This window comes from Pristis pectinata, chromosome 4 (genome assembly GCF_009764475.1).
Source record: "Pristis pectinata isolate sPriPec2 chromosome 4, sPriPec2.1.pri, whole genome shotgun sequence".
Taxonomy (NCBI): Eukaryota; Metazoa; Chordata; class Chondrichthyes; order Rhinopristiformes; family Pristidae; genus Pristis; species Pristis pectinata.
In genome coordinates, this window is record NC_067408.1 from 91,196,586 (window position 1) to 91,218,834 (window position 22,249).

The window sequence follows — 22,249 nt, forward strand, 5'->3', positions numbered from 1 at the left end:
ATTTGAGCTATAATTTAAGATTTTTCCTCTAATGCAACAATGGAAGGCTTAAACTTTATTAGCCTTTAGTCACGCCTACTCATGCTTATCGTGAGCAAGACCATTAGAAATGAGATGGGTCCTGACAAAACACCAGATACTAACATGTTTATCATCAGCCTATTTTCCCACTTCTTTTACAAAGGTGTTCTATCTCAAAAGGTTAAGTAAACAAGTATGCACCAAACATGCTGTACTTCAAAAAACAAAAAGCTAGGTTGTGAATTTGATAAATTTTAATTTGTCCTTGGATAAAATAGCTTTATTCATAGCCATAGTACAAATCTGCAAGATAATCCCAAAGTAAGAAATCAAAATTTAACTATTGGTGTAATTTATTGATTCTAACTTGCAAGCTTTATTTTGTTGTCGTTAGATACCAAATGGCATCAACGATCACAGAGTATCATTTTGCTCTCAAGACCTAAGCATAATGAGAAATTAAAATCTTTTTGCCTACACTAAATGCATATTTTTAAAAAATGGTTATGCTACCATTTAAATCCCCCTTTGAATCTGTGGAAAATATGTACTTCCTTTCCAGATCAGTTCTTAGTGGATGGTCATTTGATATATTTATTATTCTGATGTAATCTCCTGTTGGCTTGTGTTTTTAAACGGTCCCTTTAATTATTTGCAGATTGATTTCTTGTTGCGCATTTATGTTAACTCATTCAATTCCCTACACAAATTACACACAATAAAATCATGTACTATTCCTCTTCTATTGGTGTAGAATTAAATTTCATATGCATATAACTTACGTGAAGGTAAAAGATAGAAAATGGATTATGTAACAGCAGGACAATTCCAGAATGACAAAATTCTTGCTATCAAGCTATTTGATCATTATTGTATTTCTGATATTTCAATGATTTTAAACTTTGTTGTATTTGGGATCTAGCCTTCTATAGTTTAAGAAGAGCCCAGAGTTAATGAATTTTAATTAACTTAGCCATCGCATGGAAACAGGCCCTTTGGCCCATCTTGTCTATGCTGATTAATGTGCCTACCTTACCAGTCCCATTTGCCCATATTTTTCCTGTATCCCTCTAAACCTTTCCTATCCATGTATTTATCCAAATGTCATTATTGTACCTGCCTCAACTACTTCTCTGGCAGCTTGTTCCATATAAGCACCAGCCTCTGTGTGAACAAGTTGCACCTTTGGTCCATTTGAAATCTTTCCTCTCTCACCTTAAACATATGCCCTCTAATTTTTAGTTCTCTTTCCCTGGGAAAAAGACTATGTGCATTCACCATATCTAAGCCCCTCATGATCTTGTACATCTCTACAAGGTCACCCCTCAATTTCCTACACTCCATGGAATAAAGTCCTAGCCTGCCCAACCTCTCCCTATAACTCGGGCCCTCGAGTCCTGGTGACATTCTTGTAAATCATTTCATCTTAATGACATCCTTCCTATAATGCGGTGACCAAAATTTTACACAATACTCCAAGTGTGGCCTGACCAACATCTTGTACAACTGCAACATAACATCCCCATTCTTATACTCAATGCCCTGACTGATGAAGGCCAGTATGCCAAATGCATTCTTATGTCAATACCAGCAGGATGAAAACTTTAAAGCTTCAGTGCATTGTTGTGTCTGATGACTCCCTTGAACAATTTGTTTTGAAAATGTCCAAAGTCATTTTTTTCAGTGAGAAACATGTTTGAATGCCTACAAGTTGTCCCCTGCTGGCCTTTGTACTGTGCAAGGGCCTTTGCTGAAGAACAGACAGACTGAAAAGTGTTACATGATCAGCAAAAACAAAAGGGAAATGCTGGAAACACTCAAGGGGACAGGTTTCACTTTCCACAGATGCTCCCTGACCTGTTGAGTGTTTCCAGCACTTTTTGCTTTTATTTCAGAATTCCAGCAGCTGCAGCTTTTTTTTCAATTGCATGGTCTTCCCCTCACTGTGAGAGTATTCCCAAATTGTCAAAATAGCTGCTAACTTGGGTGGGGAAATGATTTGGGGCCTTCCAGATTAACCATCTCCTTTTTGCCCTTATGGGAAATGTTCTAGATTTCCCATAAGGGCAAAAAGGAGATAGTTAATCTCCTTTTGACCTGGGGATCCTTTTTGACCTGGGGACTACAAGTTGTACCTATCGTATCTCCTTGGGTATGGTAGCAGGTTTGCAAATTTATAAACTCTTTGGAGTGAACAGATCCATTGTAGGAAGGCAAACAATGCAAGGAAATGCAGTGTCGAGGGCAGGATGTTAAAGAGTATAGAGGAATCTTGGAAGGCATGTCTGTGGAAGCAACAAGATGGTTAGGAAGGCCTAGAGAATTCTTGCTGTAATTGGTTGAGTCTTGATGGAACAGTATAAAACCAATTTTACCACCTTTTCTACCACTTCCACCCTGCCCTTAAATTAACATGAACTATTTCTGACGCTTCTCTTTTCTGAATCTCTCTGTTTCCATCTCAGGAGACAAACTATCTGCCTATATCTACTATAAACCGATGGACTTCCACAGCTTCCTCAACTGCACCTCCTCCCCACCCTGTCTCCTGTAAGGACACCATCCCATTCTCTCAGTTTCTCTGTCTCTGCTGCATCTGTTCTCCTTGTGCCATTCTAATAATAGCCATGAAAGATCTGTCTCTCAAACCCTTCAGAGTTTAACTATTTAGTTTATCGGTGAACACTTTCACAAACTACTCCATGAAACATGATTACTAGCAATCACCTTACTTCCCCACTTGTTCCATGAAGATAGGTGCAGTAGTGATTATGCTGCTGTTGCCTGAAGCAAATTCACAAAAATTCTAATAGATGTGTGGCAAATGGAAGAAGAAAATTACTTGCCCATTAAATTAAAAAATCCATTGGGGTGGAGAAGGAGCCAACAGCATTACTCTTATTTCAGATATGCTACTGAATCAATTAAAAATGTGCTGTTCAAACGGTATCAAAAAAACACTCCAAATCTAATGGTACCAAACTATAGGCACAATATATTGTGCACAACAAGAGGAGCATCAGTAACAGCAACAATGCTGATTGTACAGTTTTTCAAATGTCATAGAATTGTATAGCATGGAAATGGGCCCTTTCATATTAATCCCATTTCCCAGTAGTTGGTCCATAGGCTTCTATGGCAAGGTGATTCAAGTACTCATCTAGAAATTTTTTAAATACTATCAGCAACCCAGCTTCCACCACTCTCTCAGGCAGTGCACTCCAGATACTTGCCACTTTCTGGGTGAAGAAGGACCCCCTTCATATCCCCATTAATCTCTTCCACCTTGCCCTAAATCTGTGTCCTCGAGTTTTATCTACCTCTGATATGGGGGAAAAATTACCTGCAGTCTACCCTTTCTATACCCCTCATAATTTAATATACATTAATCATGTCCCCTCTTAGCCTCCTCCACTCCTGGGAGAACAGACCCAGCTTTCTCCAGTTGCTCCTCGTAACTGAACTGTTCCATCCCAGGCAACATCCTGGCAAATCTCCAATGCACCTTCTCCAGCTCACTAACATCCTTCATGTGGCATGATGACCAGAACTGCATGTAGTACCCCAGCTGAGGTCTGACCAAGATTTTATAAGGTTGGACCATAACCTCCCTGCTTCTGCATTCAATGCCCCACCATCCCATATGCCTTCCGAACCACAATATCTACCTGTGTCATCACCATCGAGGATCTAGGGACTCGTAGTCCATTGTCCCTCTATTCTTCAATATCCCTAAGACCCTATCATTCATGGCATAAGCCCTAGCCTCATTAGTACTCCCAAAGTATATCACCTCACATTTGTCTGGATTAAATCCAACTGCTATTTTTCAGCCTTTTTCACCAACACATCGATACCCCTCTGCAGCCTAAGACCGCCTTCCACACTTTCAACAACTCTGCCAATCTTCGTGTCATCTGCCAACTTCCTGATCATGCCTCCCACATCCACATGCAAGTCATTCATGTATATTACAAACAGTAAGGGTCCCAGTATTGATCCTTGTGGGACACCAATAGTCACATGCACCCAATCTCAAAATCAACCCCCTTCCATCACCCTCTGTCTCCTATTGCCAAGCCAATTTTGGATCCAGTTTGCCAACTTGCCCTGGATTCCATAGGCCCTAACTTTTTGAACCAGTCTCCCATGTTGGGACCATGTCAAAGGCCTTCCTAACGTCCATGTACTGCCCTGTCTTCAATAAGATATAAGGTACACTTTGTTACCTCTTCAAAGAATTCAATCAAATTGGTCAGACAGGATCTGCCCTTGAGAAAGCTATGTTGGCTGTCACTAATTAGTCCCTGCCTTTCCAAGTTATCATTAACTCTGCCTCAGAATTTTTTCCAGTATCTTCCCTACCACTGATATTAGGCTCTATAGTTACCAGCCTTTTCCCTGCTGCCTTTCTTGAAAAGGAGGACCATGTTTGCTGTCCTCCAGTCATCTGGTACCTCATTTGTGTCCACTGAAGATTTAAAAATCTCAGACAGAGCCCCAGCAATCTCTTCCCTTGCCTCCCATAGCAGCCTGGGATAAATTTCTTCTGGTTCTGGGGATTTATCCACTTTTAAGCCCACTTGGTTATTGAGCACCTCCTCCTTATTTACGGAGACCTGAACTACACTCTCACCTGCCCCTTCACTGAATTCTCCAACTACAAACTCTGTTTCTTTTGTGTCAATACCTGTTCCCTCTGTTTGTGATATTTCCAATGATTGTCCAGTGAACAGGAAGTGAATTGGGTTAGGCCTAGCCAAACAAAAGAACATAGAACATTACAGCATAGTACAGGCCCTTCAGCCTACAATGTTGTGCTGACATTTTATCCTGCTCTAAGATCTATCTAACCCTACCCTCCCACATAGCCCTCCATTTTTCTTTCATTCATGTGCCTATCTAAGAGTCTCTAATGTACCTGCCTCCACCACCTCTGCCAGCAGTGCGTCCCATACACCCACCACTCTGTGTAAAAAAAAAATTTACCTCTGACATCCCCCCATACCTTCCTCCAATCACCTTAAAATTATGCTCTCTCATCTTATCCATTTTCGCCCTGGGAAAAAGTATCTGACTGTCCACTCAATCTGTGCTCCGTATCATCTTGTACACCTCTGTCAAGTCACCTCTCATCTTCCTTCGCTCCTAAGAGAAAAGCCTTAGCTCGCTCAACCTATCATATAAAAGATGTCTACTTATGGGCCATTTGGACATTAGCTGCCCTCAAAATTCTTTAATTTTGAGATACATGTTTCCATAGAGACAGAGGCACTTTTGGACCATTTGGACATTAGCTGCCAAAATCACAAAACTCTTGCATACAAATATCATCCAAGCTACAGTCAAACAGTGCCGAAAGGCCTTTTATATTCATCGAGCAGAGTGAGTATTGGTTTTGTATTTCATCTGCAGGATGACACTTTCATTTATAAATGCTTCCTTCAGTACTGCACTGACTGATGTGCATATGTTTGATGAACCTGCAGTCTTCCAGCTCAGGTGAGAGTTGACATCTGCTAAGAGAAATGTTTGAGGAGCATGACACCTCTATGTTAACTCTGAGCCTAATCTAGAAGAATGGTCTAACTAACTGGTATGAACTCGATGAAATATCCGCTGTGGTTGCTCTGCAAAAGTGTTTCCAACATCTCTTTGCAGCCACCAGAGGATCAAGTGGCAACTTTCTTGAATCTAGAGCAGATACTAGCTAGCAAATGGCCTGGAAGTAGTCAGTGCCTCTGTCTCTATGGAAACATGGATCTCAAAATTAAAGAATTTTGAGGGCAATAAGGCAGCAGAGTATGAATCAAATCAAACTTTTAGATAATGCAGTCACTTTGTCTTGGACATCTGGGATTTGAAAACGTCAATGAGACCAGCTGAGTGAGTGACCAGTTAGGTCACAGATACAGGGCCTATTGAAAGGGTGGTGACTAGATTCCACCTGCTTGATATTAACACCTTTTAAGCTCCACTGCACATCCTGACCCAACCCTTCTCCCTCAGAACACCATGCCAGTGGTACACGGGGACTAAGATCAATCTATCCGGGAGCAAGAAACAGAAATAGGCAAAGGGAAAAGTGCTCCTCTAAGAAACAAGGGTCACCCCAGTTTCATGAACGTTTTGTAGAAAGCATGCTGAGGAACCTATCCTGTGCTACAGACTCCCAGGTTGCATCTGGGGAAAAAAAAACACAAGAATACAGTGATGGGAATGTTAAAAAGGGGTAAGTTGATTCACTGTGAACATGCACAGACAAGACACTTTGTAATGGGTGGAGATTAAATTCACACAGGAAACTATGCTGGTGGATTGATTTTAAGAAAAGCAAGTCCAGGCAGAATTTAAAAAATGCTTAAGAAGCATTTTGTAGCTATAGGTGTCTATAATTGAGTTCACCTAAAGTTTTGCCTGCTTAAGTCTGCCTGTCCATAATTTCCAGCTGAAATCAGCAGGGCCCAGGAAACGCACAGGGAATGAGGCTTTTGGTCTTGCCAGATGTGTATGGGAATGTTCAAGAGCCTTGAGAAAACTTCAGGGAGGCACTTAAAGGCAGAAGTGTAGGATGGTTGTTTTCCCTGCACTTACTCCTGTTTAGGGCAGGTAGGGGACTGTCAGATGTGAAAGAGTCTGATTCTAAATGACAACAGACCAGAATTCTGTGGTGATTCTACCTTATTTGAATTGATAGATTACAGTAACTTTGCAAAATAGGCTGACACTGCAATTCTCTCTCTTTCTCTCTCTATCTCTCTCTCTCTCTCTCTCGCTGCCACCACCACCCCCCCCCCCCCACCCCACCCCAGCACTCAATCGCCACCTTCAAGTTTCAACTTAACTCCATTGGCTCATAGCTACCTCAGTGGTGAACCCACCAATAATTGGATGATGCACGACTCCTGGTAACTGACCAGGTTACCCTGCCTGACTGTAATGCCTTTCTAGCTAAGAAGCAATTTTTAAAGGCCAAAGTCTGGTAGCTACCACAACATTTTCCCAGCTTTCCTTTTGGTGTCTCTACATTTGTCCCTTGGCCTTGAGTGTGCAGGAATTCCGACTGAGCCATCTCGATCAGCCCTACATTTGTCTTGATATAATTTCATAGAATTACTTATTTACCAATTGAGTTACGTTTCATGTAAGAAAATACATTTTGATTCTGCATGTCTGTTTGCACGCAACTGATTTCATTACACCCCTCCCCTCCCCTCATTTGATTGTATCAGTTTCATCCTGTGTGTTGTAAGTCTCAGAGTTAGCCTGTCCATTGTCACTAAGGAAATGCCATTCTGTTGAAAAATCAATATTTATCAAGCAAAGGTGTTCTGATGGCAATAGGTCTGAGTTAATCAGCATTTTTTGCTTAATTATTTGAGCATGAACACTTCCAAAGGCTTTTAGAGATGAATCCAGACCTGGTGGAGCCAAGGTTTTACTTTTATGTGAATTTCAGTCTTATGATCATTCAAACCACATAGGTTCAGAGAACAAGAAAGGACTAAACTTAAATAAATATACTCATTCCCTCCCATATCCCCTTCCTCGCAAAGCTTCTTTGGAAGATCATTACAAGCTAACTTGGTTCCTTTCCTGTACCGCCACCTAGCCCCTTTTCTGCAGGTGCAGTTAAATGCACATACTGTGGTGCGGTGAGACCAATTGCAGGAACCAATTAACCTACCAACCTCCACTTTGGGATGTGGAAGGAAACAAGAGGATCTGGGGGAGGGGAGCCTTCATGGTAACAGGAAGGAAAAGCAAGCTCCACACAGACAGTGCTGGAGGTCAGGATTGAACCTTGGTTACTAAACCCAGGAGGCATTGCAACAGATTTGACCCTGCATAGAACATTTTGGCACTCTATTTAGAAATGGCAGAGAAGTCAGGAAATACAGTATTCAGAATTAGGCTGTTATTGATGAATTGCTGATGAACACAGAAAGAGGAAAACATTTTCCAGGAATGACATGCAGTACCCTGCCCAGGTTAGGTAATTGCAGTATCAGTGACACTGGGGCAATGAAAACTGAAACTGCTGGAAGTACTCAGCAGGTCAGGCCGTGTCTGCGGCAAGAGAAACAGGAGTTAATGTTTCAGGTCGACGACCCTTCATCAGAAGTGGGAAGGAGACAAAAAAAGTTTGTTAGCTGCAGGGAGGGTGGTGGAGGGGTGTGTCTCTGATGGGGTAAAACCAGAGTGACCAGAGGATAAGCTGTAAACAAGGTTATTTGGTCAATGAGTGCATGGAAGCAGTTAGACAGTGAGAATATAGACAAAAGAATGTAGTTATTGTGAAGCACAGAGAAGGAAGACATGCCCAGCAGGTCAGGCTCAGCATGTCCTCCACTCCCAGAGGTGCAAAAGGGGGAAAGAAACAAAACACACTGAGCCAATATTAAAGATGGGTGACTGATACAGACAGAAATCCAGTTACCTGAAGTTGTAGAATTCAATACTGAGTCCAGAAGGCTGCAATGTGCTCAGACAGAAGATGAGGCACTGTTCCTGAAGCTTGTGTTGGGCCTCATTTTAACAGTGCAGGAGGCCACAGACTAATAGGTCAGAGCGGGAGCGAGTTGGAGAATAACGTGGCAGGCAACGGGAAGCTCAGGGTCGCCCCTATGTACTGTATGTAGGTGTTCCGCAAAGCTGTCCCCCAATTCACATTTGGTTTCTCCAGTGTAGAGGAGATCGCATTGTGAAGACTGAATGCAGTACACTAGATTGAAAGGAGTGCATGTGAATCACTGGAAAGACAGTTTGGGTCTCCGGATGTTGGGAAGAGAAGAGGTGAAAGGGCAAGTGTTGCATCGCCAGCGAGGGAAAGTGCCGCAAGAAGGGGCAACAATCAATCCGCTGGAGCGACCCAGCAGGTTGAGCAGCATCTGTGGGTGGAAAGGATTTGTTGACGTTTTGGGTTAAAACCCTACGTCCTGACTGGCCAGATGAAGGGTCTTGACCCAAAATGTCAACTGTCCATTTTCCTCTACAGCTGCTACCTGACCTGCTGAGTTCCTCCAGCACTTTATGTTTGCTCCAGATTCCAGCATCTGCCGTCTCTTGTGTCTTCTTTAAACATTTCTGATCTCTACCTTCATAGCTGATTCTGCTCCAGTGGAAATAGTCTTGCATCATTTTGCGGGTCATACTAGAGATCTTGCCAATAACTGCTCTCTTGAAAATTTACTTTGTCAAAATTAATGATTTGTTCCTTCATTGTCAGGTAGTTGAAAATACTCTCCTTTCACTCAGATGTCCTGTTTTTAGGCAGTGCCTTGGGGTTGGGGATGACTCACCTCCACTGAATTTCTGTGGGTTTTGAAGTGACTATAATCCTGTGTAGAGACGCAAGAGACTGCAGATGTTGGAATCTGGAGCAACAGACAATCTGCTGGAGGAACTCAGTGGGTAGAGCAGCATCCATGGGGGAAAGGGACTGTCGATGCTCCGGGTTGAAACCCTACATCAGGACCCAGAGTGGAGAGGGGAGATAGCTGGCATAAAGAGGAGGAGAGGTGAGACAGGGGCCAGAGCTGAGACAGGGGCCAGAGGTGATTGGTGGACCAAAGGGGAGGGTGGAGGGTGCCACTGAATTTTCCAATTCAGATGAGATATCTTTGTTAGTCACATGTACATCAAAACACACAGTGAAATGCATCTTTTTGCGTGGACTGTTCTGGGGGCAGCCCGCAATTGTCGCCACGCTTCCGGTGCCAACATAGCATGCCCACAACTTCCTTACCCGTACGTCTTTGGAATGTGGGAGGAAACCGGAGCACCTGGAGGAAACCCATGCAGACACGGGGAGAACATACAAACCCCTTACAGACAGTGGCTGGAATTGAACCTGGGTCGCTGGCACTGTAATAGCATTATGCTTTACCTCCGGTTTTCTCCCTCCCCGCCCCTTTCTGATTCTCCTCCAGTCCCCCTATTTTTGTCCCCTTTCCCATACCCCACTCCAGCCTCCCTTTACCCATTTGCCCCCCCTCCTGTTTCCATGCACCCAGTTTCACACATTTCACCCACCAGCTCTCTCCCCCATCTGGTCCTGGTTCCCTCTGCCCTACACCTCTCCCCTAATGGTTCCCATTATCACCTTTCTTACTTATCCGATTCCAGCACTGGTAGCCTCTGTGTTCCTGCTTATCTCCCCTCCAGCAGCTGTCTCCACCCTCACCCTTCAGTCCTCCCACCCCACCTCGCTCCGTCTTACTTTTTTATGCCTGCCTCCGTCTATCATCCAGCTGCCTTTGTCGCCCTACACCGCCCTTCCCCTCCCCTACCTGGCTCGATACGCCCGTCATCCTTCACCCTTCCTCCGTCCACCACTCACATCTGGCCTGTCTCACCACTCCACTGCTCCGCTTTATTACTGGCTATCTTTCCTCTCCACTCTTAGTACTGATGCAGGGTTCCCACCCGAAACGTCGACGGTTCCTCTCCCCCCACAGATGCTGCCCGACTCTCTGAGTTCCTCCAGCAAATTGCCCGTTGCTCCATAAAGCCCTGTGGCATCTGCAGGCCCTGTCACGGGTGGACGGGTTGCTTGGATTGTCGCCCTACCCTTCTGCTGTTTAGGTTTGGCACCTCTGAGCTCACACTAGAGAGACTTGCTCTCGATACTTTCTCGTATGCTCCTCCGTCAGGGGAGCAGCCTTGAGCCAGAGACTCCCGTGGATCGACGAGTAGGTGTTGAGGACGCCCTCGATGCGTGTTCTCTGTCCTGGAAACCGGTGACTGTGATGGTAAGCTGGAGATAAAAATGGATTTTACAACAGATAATTCAAATTGGTCTTTTACAATTCTGATAAAGTAATGGCTAGTCACATTTATGAGAATAACTTAAAGAAGGGAAATGATGAAACGAGAACTGACATTACTGGTTTCCTATTAAGGAGTTGTCCTGGACAGTTGTTCCTCCGCATTAACCTTATCGGGGGAACAAGATGATCACCGTTTTGCTCCTGGTATCAGTCTGTAAGTATAATAGATTCTATGTAAAAGTGATGCACAATTAATCACACCTAATGTGTAGTTATTATGTTTACTATAGAAAGGCGCAGCATTTAAATAACTTTGCGGCTTTAACCTGCTGTGTTTTCATAGGTGCTGCCACAGGACTGGAACTGATGCAGTCTCCCTACTCGCTCCGGCTGCTGGTAGGCAACACTGCCAATTTCGACTGCACTCTACATCACACGGGCGAGGTAGTTAGCGCCAGATTTTATTGGCATTTTACTAAAGAGATCTTTGGTGAATTGCACACGGGAAATATCAGCACCAAGAGTGGAGATGGTCGCTTCATTGTGTCCAGAATTAGTTCTCCTGATTTCGGAAGCTTCTTGACAATTAAAAACCTTGAGTTTGCAGACAGCGGGATGTATTATTGCAACGCCATCACTTCGCTCTCCAGGAACACCCTGGGGGCCGGAACTCGGTTGACTGTTGAAGGTAGGGAGAATGGCGTCGAGAGGTTTCGTACAGTTTTAGTCACATATCAGACTATCAGACAGTTTTAATCACATATCAGTTCTGTGACTTGCAAGCACGAGTGAGCATGGTGTAAACGACTTTCGTTCTAGACGGCAGGCAGCTACCCACACCGCTTCCACAGTGAGTCAAGACATCTTCGCTCTGGATTCTAACTTTTTCCTTATTCTTTAGGTATTTCTATCTAACCCTAAAGATTCCGCCCCATTCTCCCCGAGTCACCGACTCCGAGTTTCAATTTTATTCTTGGTACACGTTTGCAACCAAGTTAGTACATTTATGAAATTGTTTAAAATCTACTCCGTTCTTTCGGGGTCGTTTATTGAAATCTGGGGTGTGGCTTTCCAGCAAGATCAGCATTTGTCACCCATCCTTTAAGTGCTCACGAGAAGATAATGTCGAGGCACCATGAACCGCCGTGGCCCGTCTGGTGAGGGGACTCCCATTGGCCACTTCGTGGAGATTCTCACTGAGTGACAATCTAATTTCCAAAATCGCAACGAGTATGACTTGTAGGGCAGGATACTTCTGAGCTGCACGATCATCCAGCTGAAACTATCACTTTAGTCTTATGTTGGATATCCGTTAGCTAGATTACAGTTTTATTTTTGGTTGAAAGATTAGCAGCTCTTTAAGAAGGCTGATGTGAACATGCGGTATCAAATTCTCTTGTTTTTACCCACAATGATGAAATCTAAGTGATAACAGAAAGTGCTGGAAATGCTCAGTAGGTCAGGCAGCATTCTGCAGCGAGAACCGCGGCAGTTGGAAAACAAATGTGTTTTAAATCGGAGAGTTGGGGAGCGTGGAGTGAACAAAGAGAGGTCGGTGAAAGGGTAGACACCAAGGGCACCCAAGTCACACAATGCTTTTGAAGTGATCTGGTTAGTGGAAGAACGAGGAAAATTAGAGAAAGAGAGAGAGAGAGCACAGGAAACAAGAGGATGTGCTGGAACTGTTGGAGGCAGAGGACAATAGTTGCTGGAAGTCTGCAACAACAAAGAAAGCTGGAAATACCCAGCAGATCAAGCAGCATCTGCTGAGAGAGAAAAATTGAGTTCAGGTGAACGATCTTGCATCAGAATTGTCCAGTTCTGCCACAAACAGAAAAAGCTGGTTATCTGAAATTGTTGAATTCAGTGTTGAAACCAAAATTCTAGTAATGATCAAACTTGTCAAATACTTATTACTGTAAGTTTGTTTCTGAATAATTAATCATTTTCTTTCTTCTTTTACAGCTGTTAGTCGGGAGGATCATGTTTTGACAGGTTGGTCTTTTCATTTTACCATATTGTAGATTTCTACTACCCACATATCATCATTAATAACACTTTGGATGACTGGGAATGGGCAGGAATATTAGTGACAGGGAAGGGAGAAATAAAACTCACAGACTTGGGAAGGAAAAATCTCCAAACTCAAGCCAGGGAGGGAAATATCCTCAACATAATGGAAAATTGTGGTTAAAATAATGCCTTCGTATTTAGATTCCTGGGGCATTGGAACCAGTTCTGGGGGAGGTGGGACCAGTGCAAACTGGACGGTCTACACCTGGGCAGGACTGGGATCAATGTCCTAGGGGGATTGTTTCCCAGTGCTGTTGGGGAGGGTTTAAACTAACATGGCAGGGGGATGGGAATCCATGCAGAAAGACAGAGAGAAGAAAAGCAGAGACCAGAGCAAAAGTTAGAAAAGAGAAAAGTGGAGTACAGAAAAGTCAAACACAAAGGATAAGATATCTTTATTAGTCACATGTACATCGAAACACACAGTGAAATACATCTTTTTGTGTAGTGTTCTGGGGGCAGCCCACAAGTGTTGCCATGCTTCTGGTGCCAACATAGCATGCCCACAACTTCCTAACCCGTATGTCTTTGGAATGGGGGAGGAAACCAGAGCACCCAGAGGAAACCCACGCAGACACGGGGAGAACGTACAAACTCCTCACAGACAGTGGCTGGATTTGAAGGAGTTTTTTACTAGATTCTAAAAGGACAATGAGTGAAAGGGCACTTTATCTGAATGCCCATGGTATTTGAAACAAGGTCAGTGAACTTGTGGCACAAATCAGTACAAAAGGTTATGATTTAGTGGCCGTTACATAAATGTGGTTGCAGGGTGGAGATGAGTGAGAATTAAATATCCAAGGGTATCAGGTAATACAGAAGGATAGGCAGGAAGGTAAGGGAGATGGAGTATCGCTCATAATTAAGAATGAGATCAGGGCAATAGTGAGAGACGATATAAGATCTAGGGAGCAGAATGTTCAGTCCACCGGGTAGAGATTAGGAATAGTAAAGGGAAAAAATCACTAGTGGGAGTTGTCTATAGGCCACTGAATAATAACATTAGAGTGACACAGGCAATAAACCAAGCAATATTTGATACATGTAGGAATGGAACGGCAGTTATAATGGGGGGCTTTATCTTCCACGTAGATTGGGTAAATCAAGTTAGTCCAGTCAGTTTGAGGAGGACGTCATAGAATACATCCATGATAGCTTTCTTGAGCAGCATGTTAGTGAACCAACAAAGGAAAATGCTATCTTAGATCTGGTCCTGTGCAATGAGACAGGTAAAATTAATGATCTTGTAGTCAGGGATCCTCTTGGAAAGAGTGATCACAGTATGATTGAATTTCTCGTACAAATGGAGGGTGCAATAGTTCAATCTAAAACCAGTGTATTATGGCTAAACAAGAGAGACTACATCTGGATGAGGGAGAAGTTGGCTAGCATAGACTGGAAACACAGGCTATATGATGGGACAGTTGAGGAACATTGGAAGACTTCCAAAGAGATTTTTCACAGTGCTCAACAAAAGTATATTCCAGTTAAAAGCAAGGACAGTAAGGGTGGGGAGACCCAGCCTTGGATAACAAAGGAAGTAAAAGAAGGCATCAAACTAAAAGTTCATGCATACAAAGTCAGCAAAAGTAGTGGGAAACTGGAAGATTGGGAAAACTTTAAAAAGCAACAAAGAACCACCAAGCAAGCGATAAGAAAAGGGAAAATGGATTATGAAAGTAAACTAGCACAAAATAAAAACATAGTAAAAGTTTTTATAATCATATAAAACGGAAGGGTGGCTAAAGTGAACATAGGTGGTGATGAGCAAACTAGTAGGTCTAAAGGTAGATAAGTCCCCTGGTCCTGACGGGATGCAGCCCAGGGTACTGAATGAAAGAAATAGTAGAAGCGTTTGTGATAATTTACCAAAATTCTCTGGACTCTGGGCAGGTTCCGGCAGATTGGAAGACAATGAATGTCATGCCGCTGTTTAATAAAGAATGTAGGTAAAAGTCAGGTAACAATAGGCCGGTTAGCTTAACGTCTGTAGTAGGGAAAATGCGTGAAGCTATCATTAAGGAAGAAGTAGCAAGACATCTGGATAGAAGTGGTTCCATCAGGCAGACACAGCATGGATTCAGGAAGGGCAGGTCTTGTTTGACAAACTTACTGGAGTTCTTTGAGGATATAATGAGCGCAGTGGATAGAGGGGAACAGGTGGATCTTGTATACTTGGATTTCCAGAAGGCATTCAATAAGGTGCCTCATAAAAGACTTATCCATAAGATAAGGATGCATGGAGTTGGGGGTAATGTATTAGCATGTATAGAGGATTGGTTAATCAATAGAAGGCAGAGAGTTGGGATAAATGGGTGTTTCTCTGGTTGGCAATCAGTGGTGAACGGCGTGCCGCAGGGGTCAATGCTCGGCCCGTAACTGTTCACAATGTACTTTAATGGTTTGGAAGAGGGGACCGAGTGTAGCGTATCTAAGTTTGCTGATGACACTAAATTGAGTGGAAAAGCAAATTGTGCAGAGGATGTGGAGAGTCTGCAGAAAGATATAGATAGGTTAAGCGAGTGGGCAAGGGTCTGGCAGATGGAGTACAATGTTAGTAAATGTGAGGTCATCCAATTTGGAAAGATAAATAGAAGATCAGATTATTATTTAAATGGTGAAAGATTGCAGCATGCTGTTGTGCAGAGGGACTTGGGAGTGCTTGAGCATGAATCGCAAAATGTTGGTTTGCAGGTGCAACAGGTTATCAAGAAAGCAAATGGAATGTTGACCTTCATTGCTAGAGGGATTGAATTTAAGAGCAGGGAGGTTATGCTGCTTCTGTGCAGGGTACTGGTGAGGCCACACCTGGAGTACTGCGTGCAGTTCTGGTCTCCTTACTTGAGGAAAGATATACTGGCTTTGGAGGCGGTGCAGAGGAGGTTCACCAGGTTGATTCTGGAGGGGAGGGGGTTAGCCTATGAGGAGAGATTGAGTCACCTGGGACTATACTCGCTGGAATTCAGAAGAATAAAAGGGGATCTCATAGAAACATAAAATTATGAAGGGGATAGATGAGATAGAGGCAGGAAGGTTGTTTCCAGCGGTAGGTGAGACTAGAATGCGGGAGATTTGGGGGAGTAGATTTAGAACAAAGATGAAAAGAAACTGCTTTTCCCAGAGAGTAGTGAATCTGTGGAATTCCCTGCCCAGGGAAGCAATAGAGGCTGCCTCATTAAATATACTTAAGACACAGTTGGATAGATTTTTGCATAGTGGGGGAATTATGGGGAAAAGGCAGGTAGTTGGATCTGAGCCCACGGCCAGATCAGCCATGATCTCATTGAATGGCAGAGCAGGCTCAACAGGCCAGATGGCCTACTCCTGCTCCTATTTCTTATGTTCTTATATTTACTGTGTGAGACTTTGCTGCAAGAAAAAACATAGTGACTCTTGTGATATACTCATGACCCCCTTCCAATTAAGATAAGATTAAGGCCAACTATAGATTGTAACAATATGGAATGACAAGCTATTAAACATGCAGAATGATATTTTATTTCTTGTATTCTAGAAATAAGGACCAATTTGAATAACATCTTGTCAGTCCTCCGCTACATTCTGTTTGTTCTGCTCTTGTGTTACTTCATTTGCGTTGAGAAATTTTAATAAACCCAAAACAGAGGTATGCCTTACAATGTTTTGAAAATTATGCTTGCATATTGTGAAGTTTTCACTCCTACAGGTTAAGTTTCTTTGTGTCAGGTACAAGGATTCCCCAAATCCTTCTGAATCGCAGACTACTAGTCTCTCAATCGGCAGACTAACTAGTCTTACACCACGTCAAAATAAGCTGCTTCTCATTCTTCCTATCAAAGTGGATATTTCTATGTTTCCCTACATTTAGCTGCACACAAAAAGATGAAGGGCCATGGACCTGAAATGTTAACTGTGTTGAACTGCTCAGTGATGCTTGCTTTGCTGAGTACTTCTGGTACTTTCTTTTTTGATGTTACCTTCTTATCTAATTAGTCAATATCTGTCTGCAGCATCTGCATCCTCAGAGTTTACTTCCCCACCTAACTTTCCTTTATCGGTAAACTTGTAAATATCATGCTCATCCACCCTCATTTAATCTACTTAAATAAATTGTAAGCGGCTGAAGCCAAGGACTAATCTTTGCTGCACCCCACTGGTCACACTGTGTAATGAAAACCCAAACATTGATTCTGTTTTCTGTCAAGTCACTGTTGTACAGTTCATGCTTAACTTCTCCTTCTTGCCTGTGCTGGCCACGCCCCCCCTCCCCAACCAATGAGGGCAAAATTAGTATAACAACCTCTTGACTGGCAGCTTATCAAATGGCTTATGAAACTTTAAATATATTACTGGTTCCTCTTTCTCTAACCTGATAATTAGACTCTCAAAAAAAGTGATAATGGATTTGTCATAATGAAACTAAAATAAAACCTTGTTGACTCTGCCAAACTGTATTGCGAATTGCCATGTTCCCTGTAATCACATCCTTAACAATAGATTATGTGATATCTTTTCTGCTGATATCAGATTAAGTGGCATATTGGTTCTCGTTTTCTATCATCCTTAAGTGAAGGGCTGGACTGGAATATCAAAACGTTGCATTGCTCCCAATCCACAACCATTCTAAAATTGTGCAGGATCATTATCAGTGCATCTCTGCAGCCACATTTTCAGAATTTAAGGTGTAAGCTGCCAGCTCCATGGAATATGGTTTCTTTTGGACCTGATAATTTTTTCAGTACCCTTTTATTCTTCTTAAATATATTTATCAATTGTTGTGCTAAGTTTGCACTAATGTTAGAGACACACCACTGACAACTGGTCAAAGGTATACTTTGCTCAAACTCTTAATTGCAAAGACAAAGTACAAGCACTCACAGCTTGCACTGTATGCCACCTGTCAAGACACAAGGTCATCAGTCTCAGTCAAGCTTGTGGCTTCCCTTTGCCCCCTGAACCCAGACCCAGCGTTCCTCCTTTCTGAATGTTGGTCTGAGGTTTTCACTGTGATCCCAGGTTCTTATGCTCTTTCCTAGTTTGGTAAGGAGTTAAATCCTGTTTCCAAGACCCTTCTCCCCCCATGAGATTGTAACACTTAAATATTCCAGTCCAGGTCTGACTCATTTTGTTCATCTTCATCCCATTGCAACTGGACTTTGGTTTCTATATTAACACTTCACCTATTGTGTATCTTCATAGTTATTGGCACTGAACCAATCAAGTACAGGATACAGAGTATAGAACTGATTGCTCCTGACCATCTCCAACGAGACAGTGTCACTACCTGCCTCTGACGTTTAGTGACATTACCATTGCCAAGTTCCCCACCATTAATATCCTGGGGATCACCACTGACCAGAAACTCAATGAGAATGACCACATAAATACTGTGATTACAAGAGGTATCAGAGGCTGGTATCCCACAGCACTTCCTGACACCCCAAGCTCTTTCTACCATCTACGAGGCATGTCAGGAGCACGATAGAATACTTCGCACTTGCCTGAATGAGTGCTGCATCTACAACTCTCAAGAAACTCAAGACTATCCAGGACAAAGCAGCCCATTTGATAGGCATCCTTTTGAACCCCATAAATATTCATTCCCTCCCCCATTCTCACACAGTGGCCACAATGTGTACCAGCCCACTTACCTAACCTGCAACTCTGACAACAGCTCCCAAACCAGCAACCTCGATTACCAAGAACAAGGGCAGCGGATGAATATGATCACCATGATCTATGCACACAAATCACATACCCTCCTAACTTGAAAATTTATTGCTGGTCCTTTATCATCACTGGGTATATATACCCAGCCAACAGCACTGCCCAAATCACAGCACTGGTTCAAGAAGGTGGCTCACTATCACCTTCCCGGGGCAGTTGGGCATGGCAATAAAAGCTGCCTTTGCCTGTGATGCCCAGATCCCAAAAATTAATTTTAAAAATGTTTTGCTTTTTTTCTGAGGACTCTTGCACCATGGTTAACAGAGCACACATCCACATTTATAATCTCACCTGGTCTCCTCCTTTCCAGATCCACGATACAGTTGGCTTTGTCCTAACCTTCCATTTTATCAATCTTCAGGTTCAATGGATCATCTACCACTTCTTTTTGCCAATTCCAATGTAGTTACCTTAAAAACAGCACTTTCTTCCCCTCTCCTTTAGCATTCTGAAGGATTTGTTCTCTCTAGGAAGCGCTGCTTTACTCCTCCATTATCAGCAATCTGCTTACTAAAACAACTGCAGGTGCGACAATGCCTATCCCTTCTCAAGCTTCAAACATACTCTTTCCAGGCGAAGCAGCAACTTGCTTGCACTTTCAATTTAACGCTTTAACGTTCGCTCATGATTCTGTCTCCTTTAGTATTGGGAAGGCCATATTCTGATTTTGTAACTGTTTAAGGAACACCTCCATTCACCCTGCATACATGATTCCAAACTCCCAGTCTGTCATTCTAATTCTCCATCCCATTCCCACTTGGACATCTCTGCCCTTGCCTACTGTACTGTTCCATTGAAACTCAAGGCAAGGTCAAGAAACAGCACCTCGTCCGCCAATTGGCATATTCCTGCCAGATTCAATTTGACTTAATAATTTCTGATACTGAGTGTTTCCAGCACTGTCCATTTTCAGATTTCCAGTATCAACAATATTGTCCCTTATCTGCTGCCTTGCCTCCACTTGTTCCTGCACTTTCCATTAGCACCACCTTTCATCATGTACTTCTCTCCTGCCTTCCACCATACCACAGTGCCTTTCCTCCCCTTCCCCTTTTGTCTAGTTCTTTAAGAAACATAACTAACTTTTCCCCGTTTTAATGATGATGCCTGTTCTCCTGATTATTTCTGGCACTTTTTTTTATTTTGGTTTCTCAGCGTCTATAGTATTTTGCTTTTTAGAGTGGCTAGGAATCTGAAATCAGGGACATTTTATTTAAACAAAATCACTTATAGAGAATTAGAGCAAATTATGGTATTTACTGCACAAGTGAATTTGATTTGGGATAAAGAATGACGCAACATCAGAGTGTGTGGGCTCTGAGGTTCTTTGACACTGCATCGGCAGCATTGACATAGGGAGTGGAGAGATCCTGTACTGCAAGGATACAAGAAGCCATCAACTAAGATAAATCCAACAACGTGTTCGAACTGCGGGCAAAGATCATATGATGGAATGTCAAGTGGTTATGAGCATTTTCACAAGTGTTCCATTTAAAACAGTACAGCACAGGAACAGGCCCTTCGGCCCATGACGTCTGGGCCAACCACGAGCCAATCGAGATTAGTCCCTTTTGCCAGCACATGGTCTATATCCTTCCATTCCCTGCCTGTTCATGTGCCTGTCTAAATGCCTCTTAAATGTTCCTATTGTATCTGCTTCCACCATGTACCCACATTCCAGGCACCTAACACTCTGCGTAACAAAAAAATTGCCTCATAAATCTCCTTTAAACTTTCCTCCACTCACCTTAAAGCTATTACTAGGTAGCTCACTTATTGGGAAAGGAAAATGGGTGGATCGGTGGGTAAACATCGTGATATTTGATCAAATATCCAGGAATATATTAAACTAGAACAGGCAACTAATGGAATTCCCTCCCACCACTGAGAGATTGGAACCAAACCTTGCAATCTCCATTGCTTTTTCTTTGTTAAGGACTTGGGAACTGTAGTCTATAAAAAAAAGTGTTGTCCGTAACTTGTAATGTAGTAGTATTTGTGGAGAACATGTTAAATGATTTTATAAAGTAATGATTTTCCTTGCACCTTCAGTTACAAAAGGCAAACTTGCTGGAAACCACGGTGAACAGTTAAACCCAGGTCGCTCAACTCACCTGGAACCACTTGGAGCTGATCTTCTGTGATTGGCTTTGATGGAGCATTCTCAGCAAGAGAAAGACTGATTTTAAGGCTGCTGTATGTCTTGCTTAAAAGAGATTATTCTTGCTTATAGGAGATTATTAGTCATTTAAGGAAATCTGTTGTCTTATACATTCAATAAACATTGAAATGATGTTCCATAATTGTCAAATTCCATACTTAGAGACACAAGTTTTCAAATGCACATGATAGCATGCCTACAGATATATTCATCAGTTTAACTACATAACTGCAATACAATTTGCATTAACTCTTCTCTTGGATTTGTACTACTAATTACATTAATTGTGAGATGTGTGAACTTTTTTGTCATATTTGTTAATGAAAAAATATGACCTAGGAGATTGAAAGACACCTGCTAAAACAGGTTAAACAACTATATTACAATAGGACAACAAACATTTGGTTCAAAGGTTGCTGCTACAAAATTCAGCGGTGAACCAGGTCCAGGGCATGATGTGTGCCTGACATTTGGCACTTTGCAGCTATAGTGTGTATTGCAACAATTCACCAAGCTTTCTTCAGCAGCATCACCCATGCACACAACCTCTACTTTCTGGAAACATAAGGGCAACAAGGCCATAAGAAGCACAACTCTTAAAAATTTGTCTCTAAGTCGTGTCATTCTGACTTAGATTTCCATTCCTTTTTCATTTGCTGGGTTAACATCTTAGAAATCCTGACTGATACAAGAGCTGGATGTAGTGAGTGGAGAGGAACGATGGTTGCAGGAGGGGCTGAAGGAGAAGGGTGATGGAGAGAAGGAAAAGAGAGGGCTAAAGAGAATAAAGGAAGAAAAAGAAAGGTTCCCCAAACTTCATAACATCAAATACTGGCCAGAACAACTTTAACAACTGGCTAAACCAGCCTAACTTTTGACATCTGTTGCTGCAGTAGGTTGGATTAGGGGAACGTGAAGGGAGTGTGGGAGAAAGAGGAGAGGGGTGGGGAAGAGAGAGTTTTAGTGGATAATGCAGCAGAAAATAGTGGGAGCAAGGGGAGTAGAGAGAAGTGAAGGGAGAAGTTGGTGGAAATGGGGAGGAGAAAGGGAGAAGCAGGGAGAGAAGGTGGGAGATGGTGAAGCAGAAGGGAGAGGACGTGGGCTGTGGAAGGCAGAGCGTGAGAGGTAATGGAGCAGTAGAGATGGAGGGAGGGGAATAGCAAATGAGAGGGATGGGAGGAGAAAAGTAGGAACAGAAAAGGAAGGGAAGGAACTAGGAGGGAAAGAAAGGGGTTAGAATGTGGAAGGGAAATTGGGAGGAGAGAAAAATAAGAGAAGCCGTGTCAGCGAGGAAGGAGGAACGGAGGGCAAATGAAGGAGAGAGAAAGGAGGATTGAGGATAGAGGGAGGGAAGGATGGAAGCAGAATCATTACACTGACTTAGATGACATAAAATTTGTTGTTTTGTGGCAGCAGGGCAGTGCAAAGACATAAAATTACTATAAGTTATAATGGGAGACTTCAACTTCCCAAATATAGACTGGAACCTGCTTAGTGCCAAAGGTTTAGATGGGAC